Genomic DNA, 17,687 nt, shown 5'->3' on the forward strand with positions numbered 1-17,687 from the left:
AGAAAAGAGAGAGAGAGAGAGAGAGAGAGAGTAAGAGAGAGTAAAAGAGAGAAGGACAGGGAAAAAGGAACGTTACGGGTGAGAAGTTGCGAGTACTTGAGTGCCCTCGTTTTGACTGTGACACGACGACAGAGAGAGAGAGAGAGAGAAAGAGAGAGAGAGTGAGAGGAACAACGAGCTTTACTCCGTAAATCTTTTAACGAGACTTTTCCTCTTCGACCGTGAAAACGTACCAACTAACGAAGTTTAACTACTAGAAAAGTCAATAGAGAATCTGATGACGATGATGAACTTATTTTTCATTTTTTTTTTTATTTTTTATTTTTTTTTATATGATATTATACACATATCTTTTCTTCTTAAAGGAAAAAGAAAATTAATTAATCACATTAGGTTTTGTATAATATTATTTAATAATATTTTAAATACGAATGTATTTATAATATAATAATCTTATCAAAATTTATAAATTATTAAATAAATATTATATAAAAAAATATTATAATATAATTAAATAATATTTTAAGAGAGATTTATTATATAATATAATAATCTTACAAAATTTATAAATTATTAAATAAATATTATAGAAAAAAATATAATAATATAATTTAATAATATTTTAAGAGACATATATTATATAATATAATAATCTTACATAATTTATAAATTATTAAATAAATATTATATATATAAAAAAATATAATAATATAATTAAATATTTATTTTTCTTTTTTTTTTTTTTAGTTTTATATATATTTTATGTAATATAATTTAATAATATTTTAACAGAGATATATATTCTAATATAATAATGTTACAAAATTCAAATTACGTTTAATTCTATAAAAAAAAAAAAATTGAATCAAATCCACTGTAATTACCTTTAAAATATTAACTTCGATATAAGTAAAAAAAAAAAAAAAAAAAAAAAATATCATGTGTACAGATCACACGTGTCAGTAAATGAAATCTTCAAAAAAACAAAGTTTCCAGAGAATGAGACTAATACATAGTATCAAGAGTAAGATTTATTTATTATAATGTTGTCATTCTAAAGAAGTTTACATTTGAAAAAATGTGTAGGTAACGACACGTTAAATAAACCATAACACCATAAATAAATTAAAAAAAAAAAAAAAAAAAAATACAGATAGAAAATGTATATGGTCGAGAGGCGTCAGAATACACAGTGTTGAAAAGATATTCGATCAGAGAGTAGTGCGAAGTCTCAGAGAAGGGACAAACAGGGTGGTGAAGAGACGGTGGGGAAGGGGGTAGAAGGTGGGGAAGAGAGTCAAGGTCTTCCGGATGATTTTTACCCGTACAATTACGAGGAGGGTAAAAGAAAAAGAGAGAGAGAGACAGAGAGAGAGAGAGAGAAGTGTATAAGTGTAGCTTGGTTTCCTTTCCTTTCCTTTCCTCTTCGGGTTTTAGTAAGGTTTGGTATGGCTACGAACGCGATTCTGGCAGTCCTTGCAAGGTCGTTCCTGACTAACGCCATTTTAAAACACAGCATTGAAATATTCTCTCTTCCTCTCTCTCTTTCTTTCTCTCTCTCTTCAAGGGCTTTTTTGTTTTCGTTTTTCTTTTTACATTGAAATTATGTTTAGTCTACAAACGTTCAGACTGTGTCGACTGTTTCAAAACCATTTCTTCTGTTCTATGAAAACAGATTCAAAAATATATAATAATGAAAAAGAAAAAGAAAAAGAAAATAAATATAAGAAATTATTCATGAAATTAATTTATTAGTTAAATTATTGATCTTTGGTGAATTGAAATATTGTAAGTTTTGTTGAAAATATAAATAAATCAAAATAAACCAAAGCAAAAGAAGAAAGATAGAAAGAAAGAAAGAAAAATGAATGAGAATAGGGGTAGGGAAGGGTGAGGGTATAATAAAGAAAATGATTTCGTTTTCCAAGTCATTGATCATCCTTTAAGCACAGCAGGTACAAAATATCCTGCTGAGTTTGGTATATAAATGCGAGCGACTAATTGCCGTTCATTTCATTGCTTGTCATTTTATTGTGGACGACTCTCCACGTGGCCCTAAGAAAAAAACACCCCCCTCCTCCACAGACACACCCCCAAAAACCTAAAACATCAAACCTTCGTGGTGTTTTTATTCCCTCGGGGAAGGCTTTTTGAAAGGAAACATTTTCTACAAAAGTTTTTCTTACTCTTCTCTTGTTTACTTTTAAACGACGTTTAACGTGTATCTACATAATATAATAAATCATAAAACTGAAGTGCCACGCGCTCTCTCAACCCTGCCATTTTAATTTTTTCTTGAAAAACATTTTTTTATTATATACAACGATACAGATTTTATTTCAATCTTCTTCAATGTTTTCAATGAGATTTATAAGAGTTTCTTGACCTATATTTAATTTTTTTCTTTTCTTTTTTTTATTGTGAGGTTTTATCAATTTTTGTTATTTTTTTTTTTTTTTAAATGTTATAATAGTATAATAATTTATTATATTTTTTAGTAATAGTGATTTAATGATATATGAAATAAATGATTGAAAATTGTTGAAAATATTTTTTGGGTATTTTATATACCACAATTTCGAATATAAAATATAATTAAATTGTTATTATATTAATTTTTTTACATTAATATAATATAAAAATATATATATAAATAAAATTATATAAAATATAAAAATAAATAATTAAAATAACAAATTAGATTATTTTTATAATTATATTATTATATTATTATTAAAATATAATTAAATTCTATTTTATTATAATTTATAATTTATAATTTTATATTTTATAATTTTTATAATATAAATGATTGAAAATTGTTAAAATATCTCTTTGGTATTTTATATACCACAATTTTAAATATAATATAATTAAATTATTATTATATTAATTTTTATATTATTATAATATAAAAATATAAAAATAAATAATTAAAATAATAAATTATATTATTTTTATAATTATATTATTATATTATTATGAAATAATATGATTATATAATATAATATAATATAATATAATATAATAATATATAATTTTATATAACTAGTATATTTTCTAATTAATTAATATTGTATTATTATATTATTATTAAAATATAAATAAATTATAAATAATATAATATTAAATAAATATATATATATATATATATATATATATATATATATATATATATATAAATTTTGAAAATATATTCATTGCAACTAAATATGAATTATTTAAAATTTATAGCAAAATATAGAATTAGATATACTCCAGTGATGTTGCTCATTGTATACATAATTCAAATACATACATCCACTTATATATACATATTGGTGTTAGGTAATCCTCGAAGCAGCCACCTACGCTTAGAAACATAGGAAACATTGCTATCGGGTTATAAAAATAGATTTGATCGAGATAAGAAAATGGTGGAATCGTTTATAGAATGTATGAACCCATGAAAGACACTTTATCACTGTTGCGAATGAACGAGGTAATGGTAGTGGTAAATAGTGTAATACTTGCTTGGTTGAGTTGGTTGTAGGGCATCGTTTAAATAAAACTTTTGGTATGATAGGTTAAGAGTGAATTTATGCTCTCTCTCTCCCTCTCTCTCTCTCTTTCTCTCTTTCAAAAGAAACATAGTGAATTTGTTCTAAGGTATTGAAACATAGATACATGTTCTGTATATCGTTAACGGACATTCGATGTCGTAAGGCGTCGATATATGTCACGAGAATTGAGTTACGTCGTTGACACTATACAGTCATGAGATATGGAGGATGAAAAGAAAAAAAAAAAAAGAGATAAAAAATAAAGGTATAAAGTGAGAAAAAGAGAGAGAGAAAGAGAGAGAAAGAGAGGGAGAGAGAGAGAAGCAGTGTATGTTGTTAGTCTTACTATTCGCGTAGGAAGTCTGCGTCGCATATGGTGTCGTCACTTTTAAATATAAGACAACCATAGAAAAGCTCGTTGATCTTTCTGCCTTCGAACCTATGAACTCTAACTTGTGTTCATTATCTTTTTGTGATTGTTAAACAAATTTCTAATACTTGAGATTATTATTTGTTTATGTATATGTGTGTGTGTGTGTGTTTTTTTTTTTTTATTGAGTAGTTTTGGGATTGGGACAATTTGTAATTTCAATAGAAATTGTACGAAATTTATTTTGTTAATGGTATTCTTTTTTCTTTTTTTTTTTTTTTATCGTTGTTTAGAAGAAAAATCAAAAAATTTTAGATTGTATTTTAGTAACATTTGTAATAGATTATAATTATATAATTAATAGAAATATTAAAATTATTTTCATAATTTAAATAATTAAAATAGAAAATTGTGTATAATTATTTTATTATTTTGTATTGAAAAGAAATCATTGATACTTTGTATCTAAATGAATAACAACATTTGCAATAGGTTACGATTAAAATTATTAATATTAATATTAAAATTATTTTTTTAAATAAATTATAAATAATCAATAAATTACAATATTTCTTAATTAAGAAAAATAAAAAAAAAAATAAAATAGGCATCTTTTATAAGATTTTCAATATGCTATAAAATATTCAATTAAATAATCAATGAATTACAATATTTATTAATTAAAAAAAAATGAAAAAGGCATTATCAATGATATTACAATTTTCTAAGATTTTCAATATGTTAGAAAATATTCAAATAAATAATAAATAAATTACAATATTTATTAATTAGAAAAAAATGAAAAAGGCATCAATGATATTACAATTCTATAAGATTTTCAATATCAAAGATTTAAATAAATAATAATCAATAAATTACAATATTTCTTAATTAGAAAAAAATGAAAAAGGCATCATCAATGATATTACAATTTTCTAAGATTTTCAATATGTTAGAAAATATTTAAATAAATAATAATCAAATCCTAATATTTCTTAATTAAAAAAAAGAAAAAAGAAATCATGAATATCTAATATCTAAATAATCCAATATTACACAACGTTGTTCATCTAATATTACTTATTTACCAAGTCAATAAAAATAAATAAAAAAATATCGTATATTGGAAGAAGCCAATCGAGGAGATTGAAACATAATGAAATATAGATACATACACATACACACACCCACATACATATATGTACATAGTATGTATATATTCATCTATATAGGACAAAAGTAAGAAAGAGATTGTTTGTATGTAAGTATACATACGTACACGTTTATGTACATAAGTATATACATATAGGACAAAAGTAAGAAAGAGACTGTTTGTAAGTATATATCATAAATATATATATATATATATAAGTATACAGTGTATACAGTACCGTTCGACTTTAGTTAGTATGAACAAATATCTTCGAACGATAAGTTCCTTCTTACGCGTGCATAAATGCAATTAGTATACGACAGTAGTCGCGCTGGGTGGCGCTAAGGAATCTTAATTGGATTTCTACATTTTTATTTTTTTAATTTTTTTTTTACAATTTTTCTCTTTTCCCTTTCTCTTTCTATCACATTTAATCTTCTCTTCTCTGTAACTGATTAAGCATCAGGAACGCGCTCACCCGAACACATTTGCCATTCCATGAATGTTACTACCTTGCATGACTTATTCCACGTCATTTTTCATTCATTATTTTTTTCTTTTCTTCTTCTTTTTCTTATTTTTCTGCTGTTTTATAAGTCTATCTCTTTATTTCTTTATTTCTTTCTTTCTTTCTTTTTCTTTCTCGTTTATTATCCGACTTACAACGTACGGTCAAATTCGTGACAGTAATTCGATCGTTGACTGGTTTGTTTGTTTGTTTTCTTTTTTTTTTGTAAAATTGTGGTAGTCGAATTTGTTGCATTTTTTACGTTTAATTTTTTAAAATGTCAATTTTGGAATAATTATTATATCATAATGTTTTATTTATTGATAACTCATTCTCTCTTGGTATGCACACGTATATTATGATATAGGTAATTGATCGAATATTTTATTTTATATTTAAATAAAAAATATTAAAATACAATAAAGGAATTTCTAAATGTTTTTTATTTCAATTACAGAGTTATTATATTTTTCTGTTCATAAACAAATTTTTTTATTCATTTTTATACATATATATATATATATTGCGGCAATGAACTTCCGAGTTCCTAATGCCAATTAATAATAATATAATAATAATAACAATAATATATATATATATATTAAAAATATACATACATTATTAAATAATAATATAATATATGTATATATTATTTTATAAATATAAATATAATTTAAATATATTTTTTAAATAATTTAATTATATTTTTATTATATAAAAAAATATCATTTAAAATTTATAATTATTATTATATATATATATATATATATATAAATTTGCATACATATATTATTTTATAATTATAAATATTATTTAATTATATTTTAATATATAATTAAATATATTTTTATAATAATTAAATTATATTTTTATTCTGTAATAAAATATAATTTAATTTATAATTATTATTACATATAAATTGGCATATATATTATTTTATAATTATAAATATAATTTATTAATATTTTTATAATAATTAAATTACATTTTTATTACATAATGAAATATCATTTAAAATTTATAATTATTATTAATTGGCATATATATATATATATATATATATATAAAAGTACTTAAATATGTGGGTGTAGAGTAAGCATTTTCGACGAAATAATTTCTAACATATTTTAATTTATTCATTTATTCATTTATTCATTGGCAACGGGAGAAAAAAAAATACGCACATTGAAAAAAAGATGTAGCAATAAAAAGAAAAAGAAAAAGAAAAAGAAAAAAAACATACGATTGGTTCAATTTCGCTTAACATATAAGAATTCGAAAGTATCCTTAAGAACCAAAAGAGAGGGATGAAGAAAAAGGAGGGTGGTGGTGGTGGTGGTGGTAGAATCGTGTTTACTCGTTCCAAGTTTTAGGAGAGTGCTCGACATGAAAATATTATCTCATTTTAAGAGAAAGGGAAAGAAGGATACTAAAAGGTAAGATAAGGTCGAAGGATATGGTCGAGAGAATGAGAAAGAGTAGGAAGAAACTTATTTGAGATTTGAGTGTGGTGATGGTGGTTGTAGAAGAAGGTCCCATGTATACTGATTTTCCCACGAGAGAAGAGAAACTCTTTCCCTCTCACTCTCCCACCCTTTCCGCTCCCTTTCTCTTTCTCTCTCTCTCTCTCTCTCTCTCTGTCTCTCATTTTCAAGAATTCTCAGCGTCACGAAACGGATTCCTTTGCGCGAATAAGAAATCACTATGTTTGTAGTTGAAACTGCATTCCTTCCGCCACTGCGACAAACTCTTATCCTTCTTTTCCGTTTATTTTTATTTTTTTTTTATTTTAATTTGTATTTTCTTTTTTGTTGTTTTTGTTTTTGTTTTGTATTTAACTTTTAACTTTGAACAAATGAAAAGTAATTTTTTTTCCCACACAACATGTATGTACGAAGTATTCATTTGTGTCGCGTTATAAATATATATAATTTATTCTTTAATTTGTCGTTTAAATTGGTTTGAACTTTGTTTGACTCTACCTAGTACGATCTGCAACTTCGTTGCCACATAATATCTCAAATGCATCCTATTCAATTAATTGATTAATTTATTATACTGGCTACCAATTGAACTGAGCAGACAGATGTGATTGCAATAAGACAACGATTATGCCACTATTATTTCAATAACATCTTTATGATTCGTTTTTATATCTTTGAGTATATTAATAGGATGTTATTATTATTATTATTATTATTATAAAATATTTGTGTGTGTGTGTGTATGAAACGTGAAGGTAATTTTTATACCAAATTATTGATATACAATTTGTCGAATAAAATTTGGATATTTTTATTTCATATAATATTTTTGATTATGAAAATTTATTATTACGAATCTAAACTAAGTATTCGTTTATATCGTTGTGTATAGTATATTAATAAGATATTATAATAATAATAATAATAATAATAATAATAATAATAATAATAATAATAATAATAATAATAATAATAATAATAATATATAATATATAATAAAAAATAATATAATAATATATAATAATATAATTATATATTTAATATATATAATAAAATAATATATAATATAATATAATACATAATAATTATATATATAAATTTTTTATTTATATAATAAATATATTATAATATATATAATATCTTATTAATATAAATTCTATAAAACAATATTTGTATAAAACGTGAAACTAATTTTTATACCAAATTATTATTAATATACAATTTATTCAATAAAATTGTTTTATTTTTATTTCTAACGATATTTTTACTAATAAAAATTAATTATTTTCATCTACACTCGTTTAATTTGTTTCAAGTTGTAAAACCATATGAAATAATAAAACCAAAAAATTGTTAAAAGTTTTCAACATTTCATTCTATGAAATTTCTATTAACTCTATATTTAAATTTTATCTTAGAAATAACCTGAGAAAACTAAATGAATTTGTACAACATTAATTAATGTTATTTTATCCAAAAGACAAGTAATTCAATTGTACGTTTGATCTTTACAAAATTTCAACACTAACAATTCAATCCACAATTATACGGATTAGAAATAATCCTTTATATATATATATTTATAAATAAATCACAACATATGGTTGGAGCAAGTCATTTGAGAAAAGCAGCTGTCCCCTTTCGCGTTAAAGAGATCAGATCAAAAGACAACTTGAAAATGAAAAGTCACTGGACCAAAGATGTCATTTTTACTGACATTTCCGAGTTTAACGCATACCGTAATCTACTAACAATTATAGAAAGTGTCATAGTAGTAGTAGTAGTAGTAGTACTAGTGATATGTTGATGTTGATTGTAGTAGTACTGGTGGTGTTGATAGTTGTACTTGTATATTAGTATTTGTAGTAGTAGTAGTAGTAGTAGTAGTAGTAGTAGTTGATGCTTTTATATAGTAGACAAATGGACAGAGGTAGACGTTGACAGGAGTTCGGACGTATAATGCAGCTGAACACCCCAGGACTGAATTACTTGGATGCTGTCGGCGCGTAATTGATTCCGACGCGTTCAATTTCACGTAGAGCCGACTATTTCTCTCTCTCTCTCTCTCTCTTTCTCTCTCTCTATCTCTCTCTCTATTTCTCTTTCGCGACACACGACGACAACGACTACGATGAGAGAACGACCAGGACGATGAACATTACGAACGTAGGTACGTACCAAGTACATTGAACAAGCAACCATCCAACCAACCAACCAACCAACCAACCCCTAAACCGGTCTCTCTCATTCTTTCTCTCTTTCTCTTGTACTCTTTCTCTTTCTCTCTTAATCGACACCGCGACTACAGCGTGCTAATTGAAAATGCTAATGTTACTCTCCGGTCTGAAGATTTCTTTCTTTTCTCTTTTCTTTTTGTTTTTTTGTTTTTTTTTGTTTTTTATCTGTGTACGTGCGTTTGTATACTGTGTGTGTGGTGTGTGGGTTTGTTTGTTTCATTTTCTTCAACATTCTCAAGATTTTTCTTTCTATTTTTTATTTTATTTTTTTCGTTATTTTTTGTTTGTATCCCACGGTGTATGTTCGAAATCTTGATTACGGTATTTCGATGTTACTTATGTTGGTATATTAAGTTTTTGTTTTTGTTTTATATAAAATATGGTAAGATGGAATTTTTTTTTTATATACGTTTTTTAATATTAAGATGATAATAATATTGTAGTATTTTTTTTTTTTTTATGTGAAGTACTTTTATATTAATATTAAAATATTAACTGTATATTAATTTTTTATTATTGTATAATTTTATATTTATTTTATATTAATTAATTTTTATAATTTAATATTTTTTTATTTTATTATATTTATTATAATTTAATTATTTTTATATTTCATTAATTTTATCATTCTATTAATTTATTAATATTATTAATTTTATATTATCTTATTATTTTATATTTATTTACATTACTATTTATATTTATTTTTATTTTAAATTTATATCAATATTAAAATATTAAATATAAACTGATTATCAAATTTTATAATTTTGTTTATAATATTGTTATATAATTTTTTATATTTTATATATTATTTTATTAGATAATATTTATCATTTATTATTTATTATATAATTAATATAATATTAGGTCAACACCAAATCGGTGTTTGTCAAAGAACTTAATAAAATATTTATATTATTATAGAAAATAATTATTTAACTCTTAAAAAAATAATTATTTATTATAACAAATCATATTATATACAATATTAATATACTTTACCTTTCTTTCTTTAAAATAATATCATAACTCTATAAATTTACCTTAATATACCTATAATAATAATCAATTGAAAATCACCTTACGCAATATTTAAATCTCAATATTCATCCTTACACATTTTGAAATTGATTAAAAAGAAACAAACTCAAATAATCCATCATGTATCTATCCAAATGATCATCCTACATAAAAAAACGTTATGTTACACACGTATCACTTATGCTTACATATTCAACCTACCTTTAAGAATAAAAAAAAAAAGAATAAGACGACATATGACATTTTATTTATTTATTTTTTTTTTTTTTTTTTTTTTCTAACAGACTTACAAAACCGATCACCACTCGTCCTTGATGGTTAATCAAGAAGTCGTAAAGTTAAGACTCTATACGCCAACCAACAACTATCATCCTAAACGTTCCATAAGAAAAGAAGTCTTGTTAGATCTGTGTTAGTAATTCTTAAGAACCATTCATTCTATGTCTCTCTTACCATCACAGTGAATACCATTAAGTCTCTCATACCATTAATCGTCCTAAGACTCACCTTATTCTCATCTTCTTTGATATTTTTTTTTGTTATTCCTTTCATCCGTTAGTCTGCGTCTTTGGATTATAATGGCATTTCTAAATTCATTCGAGTTTCTCAAAGTGGTTTTGTGTACGTACGTACGTACGTACGTACGTTGGTACGTCTTCATAGTGAACTAAAGCTCATGGTTAGTGAACCATCAGTTTCTGGCTTCCGTAAGTACACTTCCAACTTTTTCTTCTAGTTAGTTGTGTTAGTTTTATTTTGGTCTGTAAGCGGCCCTATATACGTGTAAATGTAACCAACCCTCCACCCATCTCGACGACCACCACCACCACCACCATCAATGGTAACACCCACCGCAACGTTATCGTTGCCGGTACCCCAGGCACTCGAGATAACAGACAAGCTTATGTGGAATGCGAACCTTCCTTCGGGGGCGTATATTAACGCTCTCTATCTTCACAACTGACCACCTTGCCAACCTTCTCCAAAGTAAGTAGCTTTATTCCCTTTCCTTTTCCTTTTTTTTATTTTTTGTTCGGTTTTTTTTTTTTTACTCCACTTCACGAGAACACGTGAATTTTCGTTCAAGAAAAACCTGTTCTATTATGTTACACTATTTGGTTTTAAGAATGAAGTGGGGGAAGAGGAGGGGGTGGAGAGGGGGAGGGGACGTAGTGATCAATATTTTTGGTCAAAGTGTTTAATGACAGGATGCTTGTAATTGGTTTTCTATCATTTCTTATCAACTTTTCTTTTTTTCTTTTTTTATCACAGAACAAAGTGGAACTTTATGAGAAGGGGAAAAGAAATTGGATTGAAAGTGTGGAATTTAATTAGAGATATATCTAGGTCAGAGGATTATAACGAGCTTGAATCTATGTAATTTACTAAGATTGAGAGAAAAGTGTGTGTGTGTGAGAGAGAGAGAGAGAGAGAGAGAGAGAGAGGGAATGAGAAAGTGAGATTTCAAGAGGGAAAGGTTATTATAAGTTAGCTGGGAATTCTAATCTGACATTGTTTAATGTCACTCTCAAAAATAATGAAGTAATGGTATTATCAATTTTGAAAATATTTCCAAAAGTATCATCAAATGCGTTAATCTTATATCTTTTTTTCTTTTTTTTTTTTGTCTAATTTTTATTTTTATTACAAAATGATTAATTCGTAATAATGATTAATTATTGAAACATCATAGTGTAAATTGTAATTTGTAATTTTTTTGATTTATAATTAAAATATAATTGCATGTTACATAATTTGTAAATAATATTGTTTTCGAAGGTTTTAAAATGTAATTATTTTATTAGTAATAATTATATTATTATGTAGTGTATAATAAATAATATATGATTAGTTATAATAATTTTAATTAAATTATAAATAATTATTTAAATAATAATAATAATTACATTACTATGTATTGTATAATAAATAATATATTAATAATAATAATAATAATTTTAATTAAATAATAAGTAATTATTTAAATAGTAATAATTACATTTCCATGTATATACTACATATAATTATTTTAATAATAATAATTACATTTTACAATAATAATAATAATAATAAATTTGACATAATATAAAAATAATAATAATTTAATTTTTAATATTAAAAAGTAATTATGACTAAGTATCATGCTTTGAATATTACCAAAATTATGAAGAAAAGAAAAAAAGAAAGCAAACTACAAAAAGATAATAAAACCATTTCAAAATTGATAGAGGAAAAGTGTTGAATGAAAATACGTGGAAAGTTATGGGAAAGGGGAGAAGAAGGAGGAAATGGTTTACCTTTGTTTTTCTTTGGCATAGATGACTGTTATTACTTTAGTACATACATGTGGTTTTGACGAAAAGGGACGACAGGTAATGACAAAGTCACCGCAGAGTAATTTCACGGTAGAAAGGTCTAAAGGTCTCCTCTCATGCTATCTCTCTCTCTCTCTCTCTCTTTCTCTCTTTCTATCTCTTTTAACTGTCTTTTTCTTTATTTTCGAACAGTTGGTACAATGTAAGTACATAAGTGTATACATTCATACATATAATTTCAACTTGAAAACGTCAATGTTAGTATTCATAAAATAAAACTGAGGAAAAAAAAATACATATAGATATATGTATGTATGTATATATGTATATATGTATATATGATGATGATAGATGAAATTTGTTACTTCTGAAGAATATTTGTTCACTATACCTGTTGGTATTGCATTTAGATGAGTATAGTAATAGTAGTAGTAGCAGTAGTATCCTTTGATAGGATAATCCAGGATTACGATATATCAGAATTGAGAAATATTGTAGATATTTTTGTAGTTGTATTATCAATTGAAACACATTTTTATTATAACAATTTAATATAAAATAATTTGAATATAATTTTATGAAATATATCAAAATTTAATATAAAATAATAAATATAAATATAAATATAAATATAAATATAAATATATTATAATTTAATATTATAATTAAAATTTAATATGAAATAATAAATATAAATATAAAATAATAAATAGATAAATTAAATTTAACATAAAAAATAATTTAAATAATTTTATTTATTTGTTATAATATATATATATATATAAATTTAAATAATATTTTATGTAAGTTATAAATTTGATTTATAAATAATTTAAATTATTTAATATTATATATTGTTAAGAAAACAATTTGATTTATTTTTCATTAAAATTATTCTATTATTATTATTATATTATTACAAAAGAATTGAAATAATATTATTGAAATTAAATGGAGAAAAATTGAAATCAATTTTTGTGTTATCCTTTTATGTTTTATATATATACTTTTGTCGATTATCGAAGCTTTTCCCCGTTATCGAAATTCTTTGAACGAGGAAAAGGCAGTCTCAGTTCTTTATATTCTAGATTTTTTTTTTCTTTTTCTTTTTCTTTTTTTATTTCCTCTTTCATTCGGGGTTCTCCTCCCCGTTTCCTCACATCTTTTCTAGTGAGATCGAAGCTTTTCGACGATGCCGTCAAACATTGAGAAGACCCATAGAAGAAGAAGAAGAAGAAACCGTGGGAGTGCCAGCAACTGTTAAGAAAACACTTTTCTTTCTTTCGGGGAGAAAAAAAAGGAAAACGGATTTCTACTTTTAGCTCTTCCTTCACCTTTACTTTACTTTACTTTACTTTCTTTTCTTTTCTTTTCATTTCTTTTTTTTTACTTACTTTTATTTTATTTTCTTTTTATTCTTCTTCTTCTTCTTCTTCCAGCTTTCCTTTATACGACGACGACGACGACGACGACGACGACAACGACGACGACTTTTTCAACGTTCGTTCTAGGCTTATCTTTCCAGTTGCGTGCACTCAACACTTGAAAGAAATTTTTCCCTTCAAGTAAAATCCTCTATCCTCTTTATCCACCCACCCCCATCCACCCACTTTTCTTCCTCTTGTTTTTCCTTTTTTTTTTTTTTGGTATTTTTTGTTCATTTATTAAACATTTTATTTCTAATATATATGCATTGCATTAAAATTGCAAGAAAAAATTTTTACCATAAGTCAAATACATGCATGCATGCATGCATCTGAAAAATTTTTTTTTTTTACTTTTCTTATGTATTAGATTTATATAATATTATTTTCAATTTATAAAAGAACACAAACTACAATCAACACAATGTTTTTTACAAATTTGTTATCTTTCTTTTATTATTATTATTATTATTATTATTATTTTTTTAATTCATTTATTATTTTTTTATATTATATTATTATATTATTTATTTATTTATTATAAGCTTAAAGTGTGGTACATTTTTAAGAATTCGTATTTTCTTTTCTCAATTTTTTAATTTAATTTTATTTTATTTCTCCTTTTATGCACAGCGTTAAAATGACAAATAGCATTTTTCACACACACACACACACACATAAACGTACGTACACATATATATAAGAAATCCGTAATAATTTTCTTGTTCTATTTTTACTCTCTCTCTCTTTTAATTTTTATATTATTTCCGATATATGCAAAAGTAGAAAATTACGAGCACCCATTTAACCACCTACATTCAATGTTTCATTTTATTTTATTTTTTTTTTATTCTTTTCTCTCTTTCCTTCCTTCCTTCCTTCCTTCTTTCCTTTTTTCTCATTTCCTTTGTCCTTCAAACATAATTACACTTATTCATATACCACCGTGAAACTCTGTTAATGAAATTCATATAATTTTCCGACCATAACTCTGAAAAAGAAGTATGAAAAATGACCAGTTGAAAAAATTTAAACATACCACCACTATACTGGTATTATGAACAAATCTAAAAAACATATAATAAGAAAGAGAGAGAGAGAGAGAGAGAGAAAATAGAAGAGAAAATATACAAGAGAAATTTAATTTGATTTCCCCCACCCCCCCCCAAAAAAAATAAAAAATATTTCGGTAATTATTCATATTACGATAAAATCATAAATTTCAACATTTATCAGAATTCTTAGTTTCATGAATTTATTATATTATACATATTATATATATATATAACACACACACACACACAGACTCACACGCATAAATATACATATATTTTATTATTCATTTATTCTATTTTAATATTTCGTGAGATTTATTGTATTAATTATAATCGTCGATCATATTGAAAGAAGATCGGCAATCGGTGTTTCATTCAAAAGATAAAAAAAAAAAAAAGCAAAAATGGAATGCAGACCATTTAAATCATTTTTATTTTTTTATTTTATTATTATTATTTTTTTTTTTAAATAGAAGAAATAAAAAAAAACACCTTTCCTCGTTAACATAAAAAACCAATGAAATTTCTCGTAAATGAGAAACGAGATTGGACTATTAATAATTCGTCGAGGTATTAATTAATCCTTTCTTTTGGTGTGTGTATATATATGTATGTGTCTGTGTGTGTGTATGTGTTTTTTTTTCCATATCGTTTTCTAAAAATGTGTGTAGAGGTACATTTATACGAATTCTTTTCTACTCTCTCTCTCTCTCTCTCTCTCTCTCTCTCTCTCTCTTGATGCACGTAATCCTCGTATTTCCGATCGGCCAATTCGCGAACGACGAAATTGCCATGGTAGACGTGGAAAATTGCGGTTGCAATTTAAGAACGATCTACGGGATCAGAAAAAATAAAAAAAAAAAGGATAGAAGAAACGATTGCTCGGGTCACGGAATTTCCTAATAGTATAGATAGAATATATATACTACTAGTATATCTATACAAGGTGAGACATTTAAATTGGAACACATAAATATTTCCAATATAATTATGGTTTTATAAAAGAAGAGAAAAAAAAGTTAATTGAATTAAAGTTAGGTTCCTCGTAATACTAAAATGTCATTTCTTTATTTCAACATGAATTTCAGCATTTTTACCAAATTTTATATTTACCATTTGAGTGCTATCGACGTATATATGCGTTTGGTCAAAATTACTATACAACAAACTGTGTTTGTTAATATTAATATAAAGTAATTTAATATTTATATTTATTAATTATATTATATTTATGAAGAAAAATTTTAATTTATTAAATATAATTTAATAAATTAAATTAATATTATTTTATATATATATATATATATATAAATTTTATTTAAATTGTTATTAATAAATTATTCGGATAAATTAAATATTATTAGAATCTGATTAATAATAAATTATTCTATTACTACAAAACATCTTAGGTAAAAGTATTCAACACTCAAAGGATTATTATTATTATTATTATTATTATTATTATTATTATTATTATTATTATTATTATTTTAATATTTTTTTGTTTCTAAAAATCGTGTAGTTAATATATAAAAAAATAAAAAAGAAAATAAATTATATTCCAAAAATATTTTGATATTTTAATTAATGCATACGAACACAAACACAAGCACACAGATATACTTGTACGAATCTTATTGGAAAAGATAAATCTTTATAAAGATAAATAAAATAATTTCATTGGTCGTATCATAATTTCGTGCTAATTGGTATAAAATATCGATATAAATTCAATAATTAGTTTAGATGGTTATAAAAGATAAAAATCAATCATTATTTATCTCCTTATCTTTCTCTCCCTCTCTCACTTTCTCTAAAAATTCGATAATTAGTTTTGCAACGTTTAGCAAATGATATAAATAAATCATTATTATTTATTTTCTTTTCTTTTTTTTCACTTCTTCCTTTCATCACAATTTTTCTTGTTTCAATCAATCAATTTTATCTTCTTTATTTTATCTTAAATTGTGAACGTTTAATAAGTGACACGTGCTACCAATAATCCATTTCTTCGTATTAAGTTGTATTAAAGGAATGACTTTTTATAAAATCATTTTGAAAAGGTACGAAATAACGAAGTGCCTTACTCTAACGGGAAATTAGGATTAGCCTTTTCAACTAACTCAGAACGATTAGAATTTATGTAAAGACGTTGAACGTTAATTAGTGAACTCAACCTCACTCACTCGATTCTCTTTCTCTTTCTAACTTTCGATAAAAATTCAAGCGCAAACGATTGAAGTAATTACTTGTCGCGAGATAAGAAACACGAGATAGTTTTCGATTAAAGAATCTTATTTGGATTCGTGTTAATCGATAAATCGTTATGAGATATTAACGAGATAAATTGGATTTTTTTTTTTACAAATTCTTTTTTTCTCATTCTCGATCAATTTTATTCTCCTTTCTCACCCCCCTCCATCCTTCTCCTCCTTCTACAATTTTCTTTCTACAAAATAAAATACAAAAAAATGAAATACGATGATATTTATATCAAATATATCTTTTCTTTTATATAATTAATAATTAAAACAATATTATTTATCCGATTATTT

The 17,687-nt window shown here is 24.3% G+C and overlaps 1 protein-coding gene across 2 annotated transcripts in view; it reads left to right on the plus strand.

The window, feature by feature from the left end:
* Sulf1 (Extracellular sulfatase Sulf1) overlaps positions 1-17,687 on the plus strand; it is a 90,553-nt gene that overhangs the window by 33,367 nt on the left and 39,499 nt on the right. The gene's annotated exons all lie outside the window — the stretch shown is intronic.

The sequence above is a fragment of the Polistes dominula genome, unplaced genomic scaffold, assembly GCF_049000335.1.
Source record: "Polistes dominula isolate Pdom_NZ unplaced genomic scaffold, Pdom_raw_medaka contig_31, whole genome shotgun sequence".
Taxonomy (NCBI): Eukaryota; Metazoa; Arthropoda; class Insecta; order Hymenoptera; family Vespidae; genus Polistes; species Polistes dominula.